The sequence below is a fragment of the Gadus chalcogrammus genome, chromosome 5 (genome assembly GCF_026213295.1).
Source record: "Gadus chalcogrammus isolate NIFS_2021 chromosome 5, NIFS_Gcha_1.0, whole genome shotgun sequence".
Classification (NCBI taxonomy): domain Eukaryota; kingdom Metazoa; phylum Chordata; class Actinopteri; order Gadiformes; family Gadidae; genus Gadus; species Gadus chalcogrammus.
The window spans coordinates 622,755-639,630 of NC_079416.1; the positions used below are offsets into that span (position 1 = coordinate 622,755).

Consider the following 16,876-nt stretch of genomic DNA (forward strand, 5'->3'; position numbering starts at 1 on the left):
GGGGGCTGTGACTACGGCCCATGCCAGGCTCATGCTCTATGACCTTCTAGACAAATTACAGGAGCGTATCCTCTATTGTGACACAGACAGCATCATTTTTGTTTCTAAGGAGGGTGATTGGGTACCCCCTTTAGGTCCTTATCTGGGCGACTTGACCGACGAGATAAATGATGGCGATCGGTACGGTACCGAGCAGGAGGATTACATTAGCGAATATGTCTCAACAGGTCCTAAAAGCTATGCCTACCACACACGTCAGCACAAGTCTGTAGTCAAATGCAAAGGGGTGACTTTAAATGCAGCAAATGCTAAAGTGGTCACCCAGCAGACACTGAAATGTCTAATCGATGATTTTGTCAACGGTAGATACCATTCAAAGGAATAAGAATAAGCTTCTGCTTAAAAACGCTACTGTGGTTAAACGACTTAGGGTGGTTTACAACAAACGCAGGGTTTTTCCCGACTACACCACGCTTCCTTATGGCTATTAACCATTTTGTTTTATAGCGTCCAAATGATCCCTGTTTTTTCTTCTTCTTCTTCTTCCACATAGTTTTTTTATGTCTTTTTATATTATTCATTTTGTATTTTGAGGTGGTATGCATATTGTGTTATGTTGTGTTGTGTTGTTATTAACTATTTGGTTTTGATTTATTGTTTTCAAATTGATCCATGTGTTTTTCTCCTTTTAATCTTTTTTATTTGAATCATACATTTAACAATCATGTTAAATGTATATGTATCATGATGTATATGTATATACTTTTATACTCGTCATGCATTAATGATGAATGTGTTAATAATCATGCATGTGTTAATAAAGAATGTTAACTTTCACATGTTTCACTGTTCTATGGTCACAAGGCAGCCGGCCGTCAGAGGGGATGCACACAGACCGCAGAGATGGCTGTTGCACACGCTACGTTTGATCCTAGGCTACAGCACCCGTTCAGCATGGTAGTATCGGGACCGTCAAACAGCGGCAAAACCTACTTTGTCAAAACAGTCATTGAAAATATGGATCGGTTATTCTCAGAAAAGATTGAAAATATAGTATATATTTATTCATGCTGGCAGCCCATATACGATGATCTGCTTAAAATAAGGAACATTCACTTTATAGAAGGGATCCCCAAATCTCTATGCGATGATACAGTCTTACCAGTCCATACTAGAAATCTGCTCATTATTGACGACTTGATGAACGACGCATGCAATAATTTAGAGGTTCAGTACGTTTTTACCAAATATGTACACCATCGTAATCTCAGTTGTATGTATCTGGTCCAGAATTTATTCATGCAGGGTAAAACCAGCCGTACAATTAGTCTAATACCAATTACATGGTTTTGTTTAAGAACCCACGTGACAAATATCAGATTATGCTGATAGCCAAACAGATGTTTCCGTGTAAGACAAAATATTTTCTAGAAGCCTTTAACGATGCTACCGACATGCCTTATGGGTATCTGCTTGTAGACTTTAAAGCCATGACCCCAGACAACATGAGACTTAGAACAGATATATTGTCGGACCGGCATGTTGTATACACTCAGAGAGTAAAGTGATTAGCCCCAAAAGACCATGTCCTCACGTATAAGCAGAAATCGTGAACGTCTTAAGCAACTATATAAAGCACCTCCAGCACAGCGTAAAGCTATCCTCAGGACAGCCAACACCGACTTTATCAACTCACTGTGTGAAATAGCCTTGAACATTTTACAAGGCAAAATACCACTAACCCCCCGTCAGCATACGAAATTGCGTAGACGAAAGAAGGACCTCAGAATACTCGCCAATAAAAATGTACTAATATCTAGAAAGAAAAGACTAATTAATCAGACTGGTGGATTTCTTCTACCCCTGCTGTCTGTGGCCGTACCGTTGTTTACAAGCCTGTTCTCAAGAGGAGGGTGATTATAATGGATCATACGCACAAGATGTATCTAGTTCCTCAACATCAACTCGATGCCTTAAAGCATACCCAACCCAGGGATTCTGTTAGACAGACTGCTGAAAATGAGCTGGATAAGGCCATTGCGACGGTGTTGAACACTCCCGATACAGACCTATATGAAAAAGCTGCCAGGTACGGAGCGGTCCCTGCAGCGTTATCTATCCATGGTGAAACAAGGACAGCGTGAGCATGGAGAATTAACTCTGTCACTTGCGGATGGGGGCCCAGTTCATACACCTGTGGCGGCACAGCATGGTGTTGATGACGATGATGGCATCGGCGATCATATTTATAAGGATATAATGAAACATATACCCGTCAGAAGCAAGAGCAACACCAGACATATCCTGGACTCTTTAAAGAAATCTAAAATGTCTCATGGACGGACAAGGGGGAACTCGTTTTACAAGGCGAAACTATTAAGGGGTCCCATATGTTTGATCTGTTAAAGAATGTTACCGCCCCATACCATGTTGTCGAATCTGTCAGACCACAGGGATGGAATGTATTTCTGAAATTTTTAGCCAGTAATAATATACCTCTATCGGCTATCCCTAATAAACAGCTCAGACAAACTGTAGACATGTATAAGTATACACCCTCAGCTATGGGTGACTCTGCGGCGGCAGCTATGCCTGTCTCATCTGGTAAAAGGAGGAAACGTAATCAGACATTGCCATCTATTACCTCCCCTGGAATGCCTATGGCCGAGTGGATACCATTTTGATTTTCTTATGTATCTTTATGTATATGTTATAGCCGTAAAAATAAAAGAAAAAACAGTACGACTGGAAATGTAATCACATCATTGTTTTATTTTTTATTATCATACCAAACACAACACATGTTACGTGCTACATCCGCATATACATGACTGCACACATGACATATCATGTTCATCACAGACACTAGGTTGTACACGGCCAACAAAATCATAAACCTTTTCATCATTACGGGGTAGATTATCTCCGTACATTTTCAAAAACTTTTGATAGGATACACCTTTTTGCATATTAAACAAGAAAAAAACACAATGTTGCCCACATGCGGTACTTGATGGATCTTGGACCTGTTGTGTAGAATGAACTACATCTATACAGTGCTGATCGAGAAAACGCTGTATGGTCTCAGGAAACTCAGAGTATGAGGGAGGGTTGCCGTAGGAGTCGAAAAAGTATCCCTGGCTCTCAGCCCGTAATATATATAGCTAGCCAATGGGCCCCGGCCATGTGTGAAGGTTCGGTGTTGATCACCAGCATTGCAGGCCTCTGACGAATTTCCCGGGGTAGATGATTACACGGCAACGCACCAAGAAAATAAGCCTTGTGGGCCATTTTCTGACACACTGCTGTCAGCTCTATAGTATTCATATCGCAACGTCTTTTCAGTAATAGTCCAACAACACCTGCCGTCTATTTGATATCTCTATAACAGAATCATAAACTGCATAACATATCAAATTGACCGTTGTAGCCAGCGCTGCTCTAAATCGTGCTTCTAGCCTCACATTCCCTGTTCGGACTAGCGATACATGTTGTCCACAACCCTCGTCGCCTCAAGGTTGAAACAAAATAATGCATACCCATCTCCAAATTCCTTATGATTAATTGCTATTTCTCTATCTTTGAGCTGACGACCTGTAGCCTGAATGAGCTGAAAATATTCTCGGGTGTACAGTCCGTTTCTAAAGTCAGGCTGGAAGGGTTTAGCAGGATAGGCCTGACCGTCGCAGTATAGGGATAAAAACTCAATGCCGAAATGCTGGAATCTGAAAGGATTCCTAGCGTAACTCCCTGTGAATGCTTCGTTATTCACAAAACCTATAATAACCATCTTGGGTATTTGTCCTAGAAATAGATTATCCTGTGTGCATATTCTGCTGCCTGCAGCAATGGAAACATTCTTTAGACACACCCTATCAACGGGGTATTTGACATTAGCTTGGTTTAACGCCCGGGCATGGGCCAGCTTGATGCCTGGTGCTATCGCTACCTTTTTAATGAAAACATTTGCAGACACTATAGATACACGGTAGTCCGCAGCACCATCGGACATCAGACAGAAAATTATTTTTTGCTCTAATGAATCTCATGCGTAGATCAACTCCGTTAATCAACAGTTTCTCCTGAAAAAACATATCGACGTGTATAGGGGCTATTAGTTCGACTATACGACTTCGACCCGTATATTCGCTCCTAGTCGTTAAGCCTAGATTGAGGCCTCCAGGAAGAATATCGTCCATATGACCGTGGGTGTCTTTCTGGAATAGACCACATCCAAATTGGGTGTCTAATGTCCCGTTTCCATAGTTTAGCAAGCATTCTATAATGCCTCTGTACGGATAGGTGTTTGACGACTGGGTGATAAGCCTATCACCCAGAGTAATATCTACTTGGGAGAATAACGTGCATCCTGGATAGTTAATCAGTCCCACGGGTGCCGCCGGAGCCAAGTCTGTTCCATCAGGATTAGTAATCTTGATCCTCAGGTGTAAATATGTATTGTTTAGGTCTATATAGTCTTCGCTACTGGCCGATACAAAGAACTCTATGGGTCCACCATCTGTTAGTGCCGATAGCGGGGGTATTTCAATATATGTACTTTTTTCTATCGAAGTCTGCGTCATCGGCAGGGAGAAGAGATCCAGTTCGCTCTTAATACATTCGTCTGACATGTTATGTAGCAACGCCATTGTTATTCAGCCCTGCTATACTAGATGAATATATCGTTAGCCGCCCCTCTAAAACGACGGTTTGACACCTTCCTGATCCTTTTAGGTTTGGCTCTCTTTTTGATAGGTGCCGCTCTTTTATTCTGTTTACGACGTCGTGCCGGTGCACGGGTACGCCCAGCCCCTATAGGAGGATACTTTGTTGCTCTTCTGGCATATACCCTCATGCCTGAACCCCTGCTGTTTGGGCGTAGATGCAGCATGGACTATGTTGGTCATAACGTCGCCTATAATATGTTTAGCAGCAGTCTTCAGATGAGGCTTTGCTATGCTAACTCCTCGCCTAAGTAATGGAATAGCCATTCTAAAGAGGCTACGGAACATCCCTCCGATGCCGGCTCCATATTGTGTGCTGCTACCCTCATAGCCAGGTAGCCCACTCCCTGCTTGGTTTAATAATACTGAACATATTTGTTCTCGTCGTAAGGCGGTCTATACCCCCTCATCCCTAGATAGAGCTATGAATTCTACTGTTTTACAGGTCTAAAATGCAGCTTGAGTATCACTTTACCATATGTGAATTTTATATTTGTATTCTGGTCAGACTTTAGATCGATTTCAATATCTCCAAGAGGGTCTCGGGCTACGTGTACGTAATGCGGCTTGTCGAACATGTGAATGCAGTGTCTCCTGCTGGTGTCGGTTATATTAATACTCCTTAGCAGGGGGACATAACTATCTCCGACCAACTGATGGTCGACAATGTCGCTATATATGAACATGTTGTAACACCCCCCGTGTATATCGGTGGGATGGGGGGCGTATGTTGCATACGTTTTATGGGCTGGTAGCTTGACCCCTGCATCGAAACCCAACATAGCAGCCAGTTTTCCTCTAAAGACTATAGATAGGTGATCGTCTCCTTCTACATAAATGCGGTTTCTAATACCTTCATGATGTAGTATAACGCTACCGCCAGGATTATATTTGGCCCAAGTCTTGTTGATTTGTAGTAATAACGATCCGATACTCTCATAAAGTCCACCAACTAATAGACATGATGTCCTATGACCCGTTTTACTATTGGCAACGGTCATAGTAGCGTCCTCGGCAGGAAAACTATGCCAGCTGCATGGGTACTGAGCTTCAATTAGGCCTACTTCATAGGGCTGCTTGGTGTGTATAGATTTTGCTAATTTAGTTCTAAAATTCCATATCTTATTTTGTGGGTAGATCCCTAGCGATGCATTACTCGCCAGAGTCACATAGAAACCCCCAGACACCTCCTTATCCATAGTACACTCTGGCTATACTGGGTTGTATGTCTCTTTACGCGTCGACTAGTGTCTTTTCAGAAACCCATGAATTGAAGGCATCCGGCCATCCCAGCCATTTGACATATAATAGATTCTTAGACCCCGCCCTTTTTCTATCTATAATCTTTTCTATTTATACACTTTGTTTTTAGACACTATAACTTTTTGTAGCTCTTTTTCATAAAATGTTCCCTGGACGGGGGCGTCTGCATAGTCATGCAGCTTGTAGACTGGAGGATACCTCGCTATGCGTTGTGATATTACAAAATATTCATCTGTAAATGTCTGCTCATACCCCTTTCGAAATGTAGCTCTGGCTTTTGAAATTCTAACCGTGTCACCAACATCATATCTAAACACCACCAACGGCTCTTGAGTGGTTTTGTATAGTGTGTTAAACACCATTTTCTCATTATTTTTATCAACACTGACAGGTGTCATTTTTATCGATCTATGGTATGAATGGTTATAAGCATGGACCATATCCTGTAGTTTATCCACATATCGTTTGGAGTTGGCAGCTGTTAAATATCTCCACATGCGGGTTTTCAGAGTCCTGTTGAAGCGCTCCACTATGCTGGCCTTGGTCTCGTTAGATGTAGAGAAATGGTTGACATTGTACCGCTCCATCAAACGCTGAAAGATCTTGTTATAAAATTCTTTGCCAGCGTCAGTCTGCAATTTATCGGGGGTACGCCCTTCGCTGAGAATATCATCAAAAGCTTTAGTGACGTCGATAGCCCTCTTGGACGGTAATGGACGAACCCATGCATGTTTTGAGAATACATCGATGCACGTCAACAGAAAATGCACACCATCATTTTCGGGTGCGTACTCTGACATATCCACTAAATCAGCCTGGAACTGTCTATCTACCCCACTAACCAATACTCTATTTCTGCGGAAATGTATCGGTGCAGGTACATGCAGAGTGTAGGGATCCTGTTTCAGCAGCCATTTCTTGATATATTTTAGAGGAGGTACTACACCCTCACTATGCGCGAGGGCTGTTTGTAGCTTATTGATACCTCCGTAACCCCCTGGTCCAGCGGGGTCATAATAAGTCTTATGCAGCCGTTTATCCATGTCTTATGACTGCAACAAAAACGAATACTGAAACACTGATCAGAGTTATCCATCCTTTTATTTAAAATTTCTGGCCACGCGCTACAATGCGCAGATAAAGTTTACAGGCAGTTTTATTTCTCTGCACCATTTTACAAGCCATCATTCTAGCAGTTCTAATACCCTCGGCGTTTGAGGCATTATTGAGCTTCAAGACATCCGATACAAAAGCACATATACACATGACATGGCCGACGGTAAAACAGTCACCATTGGGGAAATGGGTAAATACTTCAGCTAACATTGATCAGTAGGTTTATCATACAAGAATTTCATGACCAGATCATTCCAACCCTTATACGTACATTTGATATAAGCATTATGTTGGGCATACGTATCATTTTCTATGGCAGCATACATCAAAACGGATAGTCTATCTGATACAATCTTGCTATCCGCATCATAGGCATAAGAAAACAACACCCCCATTATAAACGCCACCCACCACCACCAGGCTTGGTTTGCCAAATGACAATGTAGGACGCCACATTTGTATGGCTTCATGTATCAGAAGCAGATGTTCATCGGACACTTCTACGGCAGCCAGTGAATCCAGTTTTTCGGTATCATAGGTATTGCCTATTAAATCACATAGAAAAGATTCGACCACGCCATAGATTTTTCCGGGGGACACAGTCAACCCTGTAGTCTTCTTTAAAACAGTTTCTAAAAGTAACAGGAAGGGGTGTCTGTCCAGGATAACACAAATGTCCTGGTAGTGGGATTCGTAGTGATGACGTGACGCTCCCTGCAGGCATGAATGGCTTCGTTGACTTGGACAATCACACTGGCATCCCCAGCAGACCGCTTGCTTCTGATGGCTGATGATGGCTACCACACAGAGCCCCGTGGTAAATCGCAGAACAGCCAGCGATGGAGGGTTTAAACGGATCTGTGTTGATACAGGCCATCCGTCATCTCTCATAGCTGTGTCCACCTCCAGTTCACTGTCCTCGCCGGTGTGTAGGAAGGTCAGATTCAATCCGGTCAGATAGACGGCATACTCGTGAAGCCAGTGGGGTCCGGGTTGTACAGCCTTTAAATCAGCAGTCTCCATAGCCACACCCCCACCTTCCACATGTTCATCATTGTCCTGTGCTGCATAGCGTATCAGAATATACCATTAGAATATGAACAAAAACAAAAACACACAATGCGCATATTATAAACAACCTATCAAAAACACACTTAGTAATACTAGCATGTAGCCCACTTTCTTATACCTCTAAGACATTTTCTAGTGCTAACATAGCCCTAAACATACTCAAACACACCATATACCCCCTCATCATCACCAGTCGGCTCAAACAGGCGCATTCTGTATTCATCAGATGTGCGCCCTGGCTCTTCATTCGTCTTAACCAATGAATCAATCTCTGCAAAAATTCCACGTAGTGATGACAAATCAGCCCACTGTATGAAAAAGACATTATCAAAATAATCAGCAACTTTTAAACCACTGTTGCGTAGAGGAGAGCTACCAATGCAATGCATATCATAGCACTGTGGTAGCTCGTCTGTATCAACACCGCGTCTGAAAAAAATGAACTCCTGCGGTCTCTTCGTATGATGGTTTGCATCCATGCGATGAAGCCTCGATTCATGCTGAAAAGTCCATTGGAATACATGGGTTCCTACATGCCAGGTGCCCCTGACACCGTCTAGCATGGGGCATAAAATCTCAAAGAAAAAATTCCACTCATGAACGTTCAACCGCCACTCTGTAGCACAATCTTTAACTCTCAAAATTATCCATCCATCGACCCGCGATATTACGTACTCCAAGCCGTATTCGCCAACGTGTGTGAATGAATCCCCAACAGTCCGGTCTCTCAATCCTGGAACAGGCCTCGTCTTTTTGAGCGGAGCATTTAGCAGTGCCTCATCACCACACCTATTGACATAGTTAGACACAGGTGTACTAAAGCCGGACATACCCTCAGACAACTGGCTTTCACCGTCCACAATGCTCGATGCAGAGTAGTCCTTGGCGGGAGAAGACAGGGGCGACAGGGTGCGAGGGTCCCTATACATCCAGTTAGCGCTGTTTGATCCTTGGGTATCTTCTGATGAGCAGTCCATGTTTGAACGAAAAGAACACTGACGACAATCTGTTGAATGCTATGACCCCTACAGCAGGCGTCTCACCCCTTTTTAAACTATTTGAGGTACACACCCACAACACCAACCGGAAGTGCCGTCATTAACACCACCCGCCCCCCCTCCCCCCAACCGGAAGTTGATGTTTTCAAAAACCTACCCAAGTGGTGGTAAGTATTAACTACTTACGTGCACCTCTCCAGCATGGACTTCTGGGGTAACCGTCTCATCCTGGATCGTCTAGCATGCAATGGACGGTTCGTAGGCCATTGGCATGTCGTGGCGGGCTTTGGCCGCTGTCGTTACGACTTTACAATTGAGGCCTAGCGTGTTAGCATTGTTCCCCGCTGTAGCAGATGGGCGAATGGATGTTTAGGATAATATGTTTCAAATATGTATGATATAACCACTTACATTCACACCTGACCACTCTGACCCTGGTTCCATTAAATGGTGTGAACTCGACTGGACGGTTGATGACAGGATTCTGATGGGTTGCCAGATTCTTGTGTATGTGTTTCCGTAGTGTAGTGGTTATCACGTTAGCCTCACACGCGAAAGGTCCCCGCTTCGAAACCGGGCGGAAACAGCATTATTGTTTTGAGGTATGCAAAGTTAAAGTTTAAATTCTCCTGCTTTACTATCAAGTAGCTATTCGTGAAGAGTTTATCTTGAACAGAACCATCAGCAGCGTCTACTTGGCACCACGCCACCTCTTGAACCGATAGCCTCGTCATATTATTAAGTATTTAAACCAACACGGAAAACCTGTTCATGCGGGTGCTTCTGATCACAATATTTTCTAGGTTTGTTTTCATTCTCAAAGGTTTCCGTAGTGTAGTTATCAAGTTCGCCTTACACGCGATAGGTCCCCGGTTCGAGACCGGGCGGAAACATGGTGAAAGTATTGTATTTAGTGCTCGCAGTTGAGAGCATAGACTGTATGAAAGTTAAACTCTAACTCTAGTTGTGAGAAGTTCTTAGGAGTGTCTTGGTGTCAACCTCCTTTCCTGTTTTGCCTAGCGTTACTGAGTCTTCTACGTGCACCTCTCCAGCATGGACTTCTGGGGTAACCGTCTCATCCTGGATCGTCTAGCGTGCAATGGACGGTTCGTAGTCCATTAGCATGTCGTGGCGGGCTTTGGCCGCTGTCGTTACGACTTTACAATTGAGGCCTAGCGTGCTTGCATTGTTCCCCGCGGTAGCAGATGGGCGAATGGATTTTTAGGATAATATGTTTCAAATATGTATGATATAACCACTTACATTCACACCTGACCACTCTGACCCTGGTTCCATTAATGTTGTGAACTAGACTGGACGGTTGATGACGGGATTCTTATGGGTTGCCAGATACTGCGTGTATGTGTTTTTGTAGTGTAGTGGTTATCTCGTTCGCCTCACACGCGAAAGGTCCCCGGTTCGAAACCGGGCGGAAACATCAAAACTGTTTTGAGATCAACAAAGTTAATGTTTAAATTCTCCTGCTTTACTATCAAGCAGCTATTCGTGATGAGTCTATCTGGAACAGAGCCTTCAGCAGCGTCTACTTGGCACCACGCCACCTCTTCAACCGATAGCCTCGTCATATTATTAAGTGTTTAAACCTGCGCTGAAAACCTGTTCATGTGGGAGCTTCTGCTGACAAAATTTTCTAGGGTTATGCTCAAGCTAACAGGTTTCCGTTGTGTAGTGATTATCACGTTCGCCTAACACGCGAAAGGTCTCCGGTTTGAAACCGGGCAGAAACAGTTTCATTGTTTTGAGCTATACAAAGTTAATGTTTAAATTCTCCTGCTTTACTATCAAGCAGCTATTCGGGAAAAGTCTATCTGGAACAGATACTTCAGCAGCGTCTACTTGGCACCACGCCCCCTCTTCAACCGATAGCCTCGTCATATTATTAAGTATTTAAACCAACGCGGAAAACCTGTTCATGCGGGTGCTTCTGATGACAATATTTTCTAGTTTTTTTTTCTTTCGCACAGGTTTCCGTAGTGTAGTGGTTATCACGTTCGCCTTACACGCGAAAGGTCCCCGGTTCAAGACCGGGCGGAAACAGCATTAATTACAAATTTAATGTTTAAATTCTCCTGCTTTGCTATCAAGCAGCTATTCGGGAAAAGTCTGTCTGGAACAGGACCTTCAGCAGTGACTACTTGGCACCACGCCACCTCTTCAACCGATAGCCTCGTCATATTATTAAGTGTTTAAACCTGCGCTGAAAACCTGTTCATGCGGGAGCTTCTGCTGACAACATTTTCTAGGGTTATGCTCAAGCTAATAGGTTTCCGTTGTGTAGTGATTATCACGTTCGCCTAACACGCGATGGGTCCCCGGTTCGAAACCGGGCAGAAACAGTTTCATCGTTTTGAGATATACAAAGTTAATGTTTAAATTCTCCTGCTTTACTATCAAGCAGCTATTCGGGAAAAGGCTATCTGGAACAGAAACTTCAGCAGCGTCTACTTGGCACCACGCCAACTCTTCAACCGATAGCCGCGTCATATTATTAAGTGTTTAAACCTGCGCTGAAAACCTGTTCATGCGGGAGCTTCTGCTGACAAAATTTTCTAGTTTTTTTTTTATTCTCACAGGTTTCCGTAGTTTAGTGGTTATCACGTTCGCCTTACACGCGAAAGGTCCCCGGTTCGAGACCGGGCGGAAACATGGTGAAAGTATTTGTGTTTAGTGCTCGCAGTTGATAGCATAGACTGTGTGAAAGTTAAACTCTAACTCTGGTTGTGAGAAGTTCTTAGGAGTGTCTTGGTGTCAACCTCCTTTCCTGTTTTGCCTAGCGTTACTGAGTCTTCTACGTGCACATCTCCAGCATGGACTTCTGGGGTAACCGTCTCATCCTGGATCGTCTAGCGTGCAATGGACGGTTCGTAGTCCATTAGCATGTCGTGGCGGGCTTTGGCCGCTGTCGTTACGACTTTACAATTGAGGCCTAGCGTGCTAGCATTGTTCCCCGCGGTAGCAGATGGGCGAATGGATGTTTAGGATAATATGTTTCAAATATGTATGATATAACCACTTACATTCACACCTGACCACTCTGACCCTGGTTCCATTAAATGTTGTGAACTAGACTGGACGGTTGATGACGGGATTCTTATGGGTTGCCAGATACTAGGTGTATGTGTATTCGTAGTGTAGTGGTTATCACGTTCGCCTCACACGCGAAAGGTCCCTGTTTCGAAACCGGGCAGAAACATCAAAACTGTTTTGAGATCAACAAAGTTAATGTTTAAATTCTCCTGCTTTACCATCAAGCAGCTATTCGTGATGAGTCTATCTGGAACAGAGCCTTCAGCAGCGTCTACTTGGCACCACGCCAACTCTTCAACCGATAGCCGCATCATATTATTAAGTGTTTAAACCTGCTCTGAAAACCTGTTCATGCGGGAGCTTCTGCTGACAAAATTTTCTAGGGTTTTGTTTAATCTACATGGTTTCCGTAGTGTAGTGGTTATCACGTGCGCCTAACACTTGAAAGGTCCCCGGTACGAAACCGGGCGGAAACAGCAATACTGTTTTGAGATCAACAAAGTTAATGTTTAAATTCTCCTGCTTTACTATCAAGCAGCTATTCGTGATGAGTCTATCTGGAACAGAGCCTTCAGCAGCGTCTACTTGGCACCACGCCACCTCTTCAACTGATAGCCTCGTCATATTATTAAGTGTTTAAACCTGCGCTGAAAACCTGTTCATGCGGGAGCTTCTGCTGACAAATTTTTCTAGGGTTTCGCTCAATCGACATGGTTTCCGTAGTGTAGTGGTTATCACGTTCGCCTAACACGCGAAAGGTCCCCGGTTCGAGACCGGGCGGAAACATGGTGAAAGTATTTGTATTTAGCGCTCGCAGTTGAGAGCATAGACTGTATGAAAGTTAAACTCGAACTCTCGTTGTGAGAAGTGTCTTGGTGTCAACCTCCTTTCCTGATTTTCCTAGCGTTACTGAGTCTTCTACGTGCACCTCTCCAGCATGGACTTCTGGGGTAACCGTCTCATCCTGGATCGTCTAGCATGCAATGGACGGTTCGTAGGCCATTGGCATGTCGTGGCGGGCTTTGGCCGCTGTCGTTACGACTTTACAATTGAGGCCTAGCGTGTTAGCATTGTTCCCCGCTGTAGCAGATGGGCGAATGGATGTTTAGGATAATATGTTTCAAATATGTATGATATAACCACTTACATTCACACCTGACCACTCTGACCCTGGTTCCATTAAATGGTGTGAACTCGACTGTTTTGAGATCAATAAAGTTAATGTTTAAATTCTCCTGCTTTACTATCAAGCAGCTATTCGTGATGAGTCTATCTGGAACAGAGCCTTCAGCAGCGTCTACTTGGCACCACGCCACCTCTTCAACCGATAGCCACGTCATATTATTAAGTGTTTAAACCTGCGCTGAAAACCTGTTCATGTGGGAGCTTCTGCTGACAAAATTTTCTAGGGTTATGCTCAAGCTAACAGGTTTCCGTTGTGTAGTGATTATCACGTTCGCCTAACACGCGAAAGGTCTCCGGTTTGAAACCGGGCAGAAAAAGTTTCATTGTTTTGAGATATACAAAGTTAATGTTTAAATTCTCCTGCTTTACTATCAAGCAGCTATTCGGGAAAAGTCTATCTGGAACAGAAACTTCAGCAGCGTCTACTTGGCACCACGCCACCTCTTCAACCGATAGCCTCGTCATATTATTAAGTATTTAAACCAACGTGGAAAACCTGTTCATGCGGGTGCTTCTGATAACAATATTTTCTAGTTTTTTTTTCTTTCGCACAGGTTTCCGTAGTGTAGTGGTTATCACGTTCGCCTTACACGCGAAAGGTCCCCGGTTCAAGACCGGGCGGAAACAGCATTAATTACAAATTTAATGTTTAAATTCTACTGCTTTGCTATCAAGCAGCTATTCGGGAAAAGTCTGTCTGGAACAGGACCTTCAGCAGTGACTACTTGGCACCACACCACCTCTTCAACCGACAGCCTCGTCTTATTATTAAATGTTTAAACCTGCGCTGAAAACCTGTTCATGTGGGAGCTTCTGCTGACAAAATTTTCTAGGGTTATGCTCAAGCAAATAGGTTTCCGTTGTGTAGTGATTATCACGTTCGCCTAACACGCGATAGGTCCCCGGTTCGAAACCGGGCAGAAACAGTTTCATCGTTTTGAGATATACAAAGTTAATGTTTAAATTCTCCTGCTTTACTATCAAGCAGCTGTTCGGGAAAAGGCTATCTGGAACAGAAACTTCAGCAGCGTCTACTTGGCACCACGCCAACTCTTCAACCGATAGCCGCGTCATATTATTAAGTGTTTAAACCTGTGCTGAAAACCTGTTCATGCGGGAGCTTCTGCTGACAAAATTTTCTAGGGTTTTCCGTAGTGTAGTGATTATCACGTTCGCCTAACACGTGAAAGGTCTCCGGTTTGAAACCGGGCAGAAACAGTTTTATTGCTTTGAGATATACAAAGTTAATGTTTAAATTCTCCTGCTTTACTATCAAGCAGCTATTCGGGAAAAGTCTATCTGGAACAGAAACTTCAGCAGCGTCTACTTGGCACCACGCCACCTCTTCAACCGATAGCCGCGTCATATTATTAAGTGTTTAAACCTGCGCTGAAAACCTGTTCATGCGGGAGCTTCTGCTGACAAAATTTTCTAGGGTTTTGAGCAATCTACATGGTTTCCGTAGTGTAGTGGTTATCAAGTTTGCCTCACACGCGAAAGGTCCCCGGTTCGAAACCGGGCGGAAACATCAAAACTGTATTGAGATCAATAAAGTTAATGTTTAAATTCTCCTGCTTTACTATCAAGCAGCTATTCGTGATGAGTCTATCTGGAACAGAGCCTTCAGCAGCGTCTACTTGGCACCACGCCACCTCTTCAACCGATAGCCACGTCATATTATTAAGTGTTTAAACCTGCGCTGAAAACCTGTTCATGTGGGAGCTTCTGCTGACAAAATTTTCTAGGGTTATGCTCAAGCTAACAGGTTTCCGTTGTGTAGTGATTATCACGTTCGCCTAACACGCGAAAGGTCTCCGGTTTGAAACCGGGCAGAAAAAGTTTCATTGTTTTGAGATATACAAAGTTAATGTTTAAATTCTCCTGCTTTACTATCAAGCAGCTATTCGGGAAAAGTCTGTCTGGAACAGGACCTTCAGCAGTGACTACTTGGCACCACACCACCTCTTCAACCGACAGCCTCGTCTTATTATTAAATGTTTAAACCTGCGCTGAAAACCTGTTCATGCGGGAGCTTCTGCTGACAAAATTTTCTAGGGTTTTCCGTAGTGTAGTGATTATCACGTTCGCCTAACACGCGAAAGGTCTCCGGTTTGAAACCGGGCAGTAACAGTTTTATTGCTTTGAGATATACAAAGTTAATGTTTAAATTCTCCTGCTTTACTATCAAGCAGCTATTCGGGAAAAGTCTATCTGGAACAGAAACTTCAGCAGCGTCTACTTGGCACCACGCCACCTCTTCAACCGATAGCCGCGTCATATTATTAAGTGTTTAAACCTGCGCTGAAAACCTGTTCATGCGGGAGCTTCTGCTGACAAAATTTTCTAGGGTTTTGAGCAATCTACATGGTTTCCGTAGTGTAGTGGTTATCACGTTCGCCTCACACGCGAAAGGTCCCCGGTTCGAAACCGGGCGGAAACATCAAAACTGTATTGAGATCAATAAAGTTAATGTTTAAATTCTCCTACTTTACTATCAAGCAGCTATTCGTGATGAGTCTATCTGGAACAGAGCCTTCAGCAGCGTCTACTTGGCACCACGCCACCTCTTCAACCGATAGCCACGTCATATTATTAAGTGTTTAAACCTGCGCTGAAAACCTGTTCATGTGGGAGATTCTGCTGACAAAATTTTCTAGGGTTATGCTCAAGCTAACAGGTTTCCGTTGTGTAGTGATTATCACGTTCGCCTAACACGCGAAAGGTCTCCGGTTTGAAACCGGGCAGAAAAAGTTTCATTGTTTTGAGATATACAAAGTTAATGTTTAAATTCTCCTGCTTTACTATCAAGCAGCTATTCGGGAAAAGTCTATCTGGAACAGAAACTTCAGCAGCGTCTACTTGGCACCACGCCACCTCTTCAACCGATAGCCTCGTCATATTATTAAGTATTTAAACCAACGTGGAAAACCTGTTCATGCGGGTGCTTCTGATAACAATATTTTCTAGTTTTTTTTTTCTTTCGCACAGGTTTCCGTAGTGTAGTGGTTATCACGTTCGCCTTACACGCGAAAGGTCCCCGGTTCAAGACCGGGCGGAAACAGCATTAATTACAAATTTAATGTTTAAATTCTCCTGCTTTGCTATCAAGCAGCTATTCGGGAAAAGTCTGTCTGGAACAGGACCTTCAGCAGTGACTACTTGGCACCACACCACCTCTTCAACCGACAGCCTCGTCTTATTATTAAGTGTTTAAACCTGCGCTGAAAACCTGTTCATGTGGGAGCTTCTGCTGACAAAATGTTCTAGGGTTATGCTCAAGCTAATAGGTTTCCGTTGTGTAGTGATTATCACGTTCGCCTAACACGCGATAGGTCCCCGGTTCGAAACCGGGCAGAAACAGTTTCATCGTTTTGAGATATACAAAGTTATTGTTTAAATTCTCCTGCTTTACTATCAAGCAGCTGTTCGGGAAAAGGCTATCTGGAACAGAAACTTCAGCAGCGTCTACTT

General features: G+C 43.6%; 5 non-coding genes across 5 annotated transcripts; all 5 read left to right on the top strand.

Annotated features, from left to right (window-relative positions):
* Positions 1 to 11,157: 11,157 nt before the first annotated feature.
* On the top strand, positions 11,158 to 11,230 carry trnav-uac (transfer RNA valine (anticodon UAC)). Its single transcript has one exon. It is a non-coding gene; the product is annotated as a tRNA-Val (tRNA).
* Positions 11,231 to 12,933: 1,703 nt separating this feature from the next.
* On the top strand, positions 12,934 to 13,006 carry trnav-aac (transfer RNA valine (anticodon AAC)). The gene has a single exon. It is a non-coding gene; the product is annotated as a tRNA-Val (tRNA).
* A 953-nt stretch (positions 13,007 to 13,959) lies between these two features.
* On the top strand, positions 13,960 to 14,032 carry trnav-uac (transfer RNA valine (anticodon UAC)). The gene has a single exon. It is a non-coding gene; the product is annotated as a tRNA-Val (tRNA).
* A 1,740-nt stretch (positions 14,033 to 15,772) lies between these two features.
* Positions 15,773 to 15,845, top strand: trnav-cac (transfer RNA valine (anticodon CAC)). The gene has a single exon. It is a non-coding gene; the product is annotated as a tRNA-Val (tRNA).
* A 548-nt stretch (positions 15,846 to 16,393) lies between these two features.
* trnav-uac (transfer RNA valine (anticodon UAC)) lies at positions 16,394 to 16,466 on the top strand. The gene has a single exon. It is a non-coding gene; the product is annotated as a tRNA-Val (tRNA).
* Positions 16,467 to 16,876: the final 410 nt, after the last annotated feature.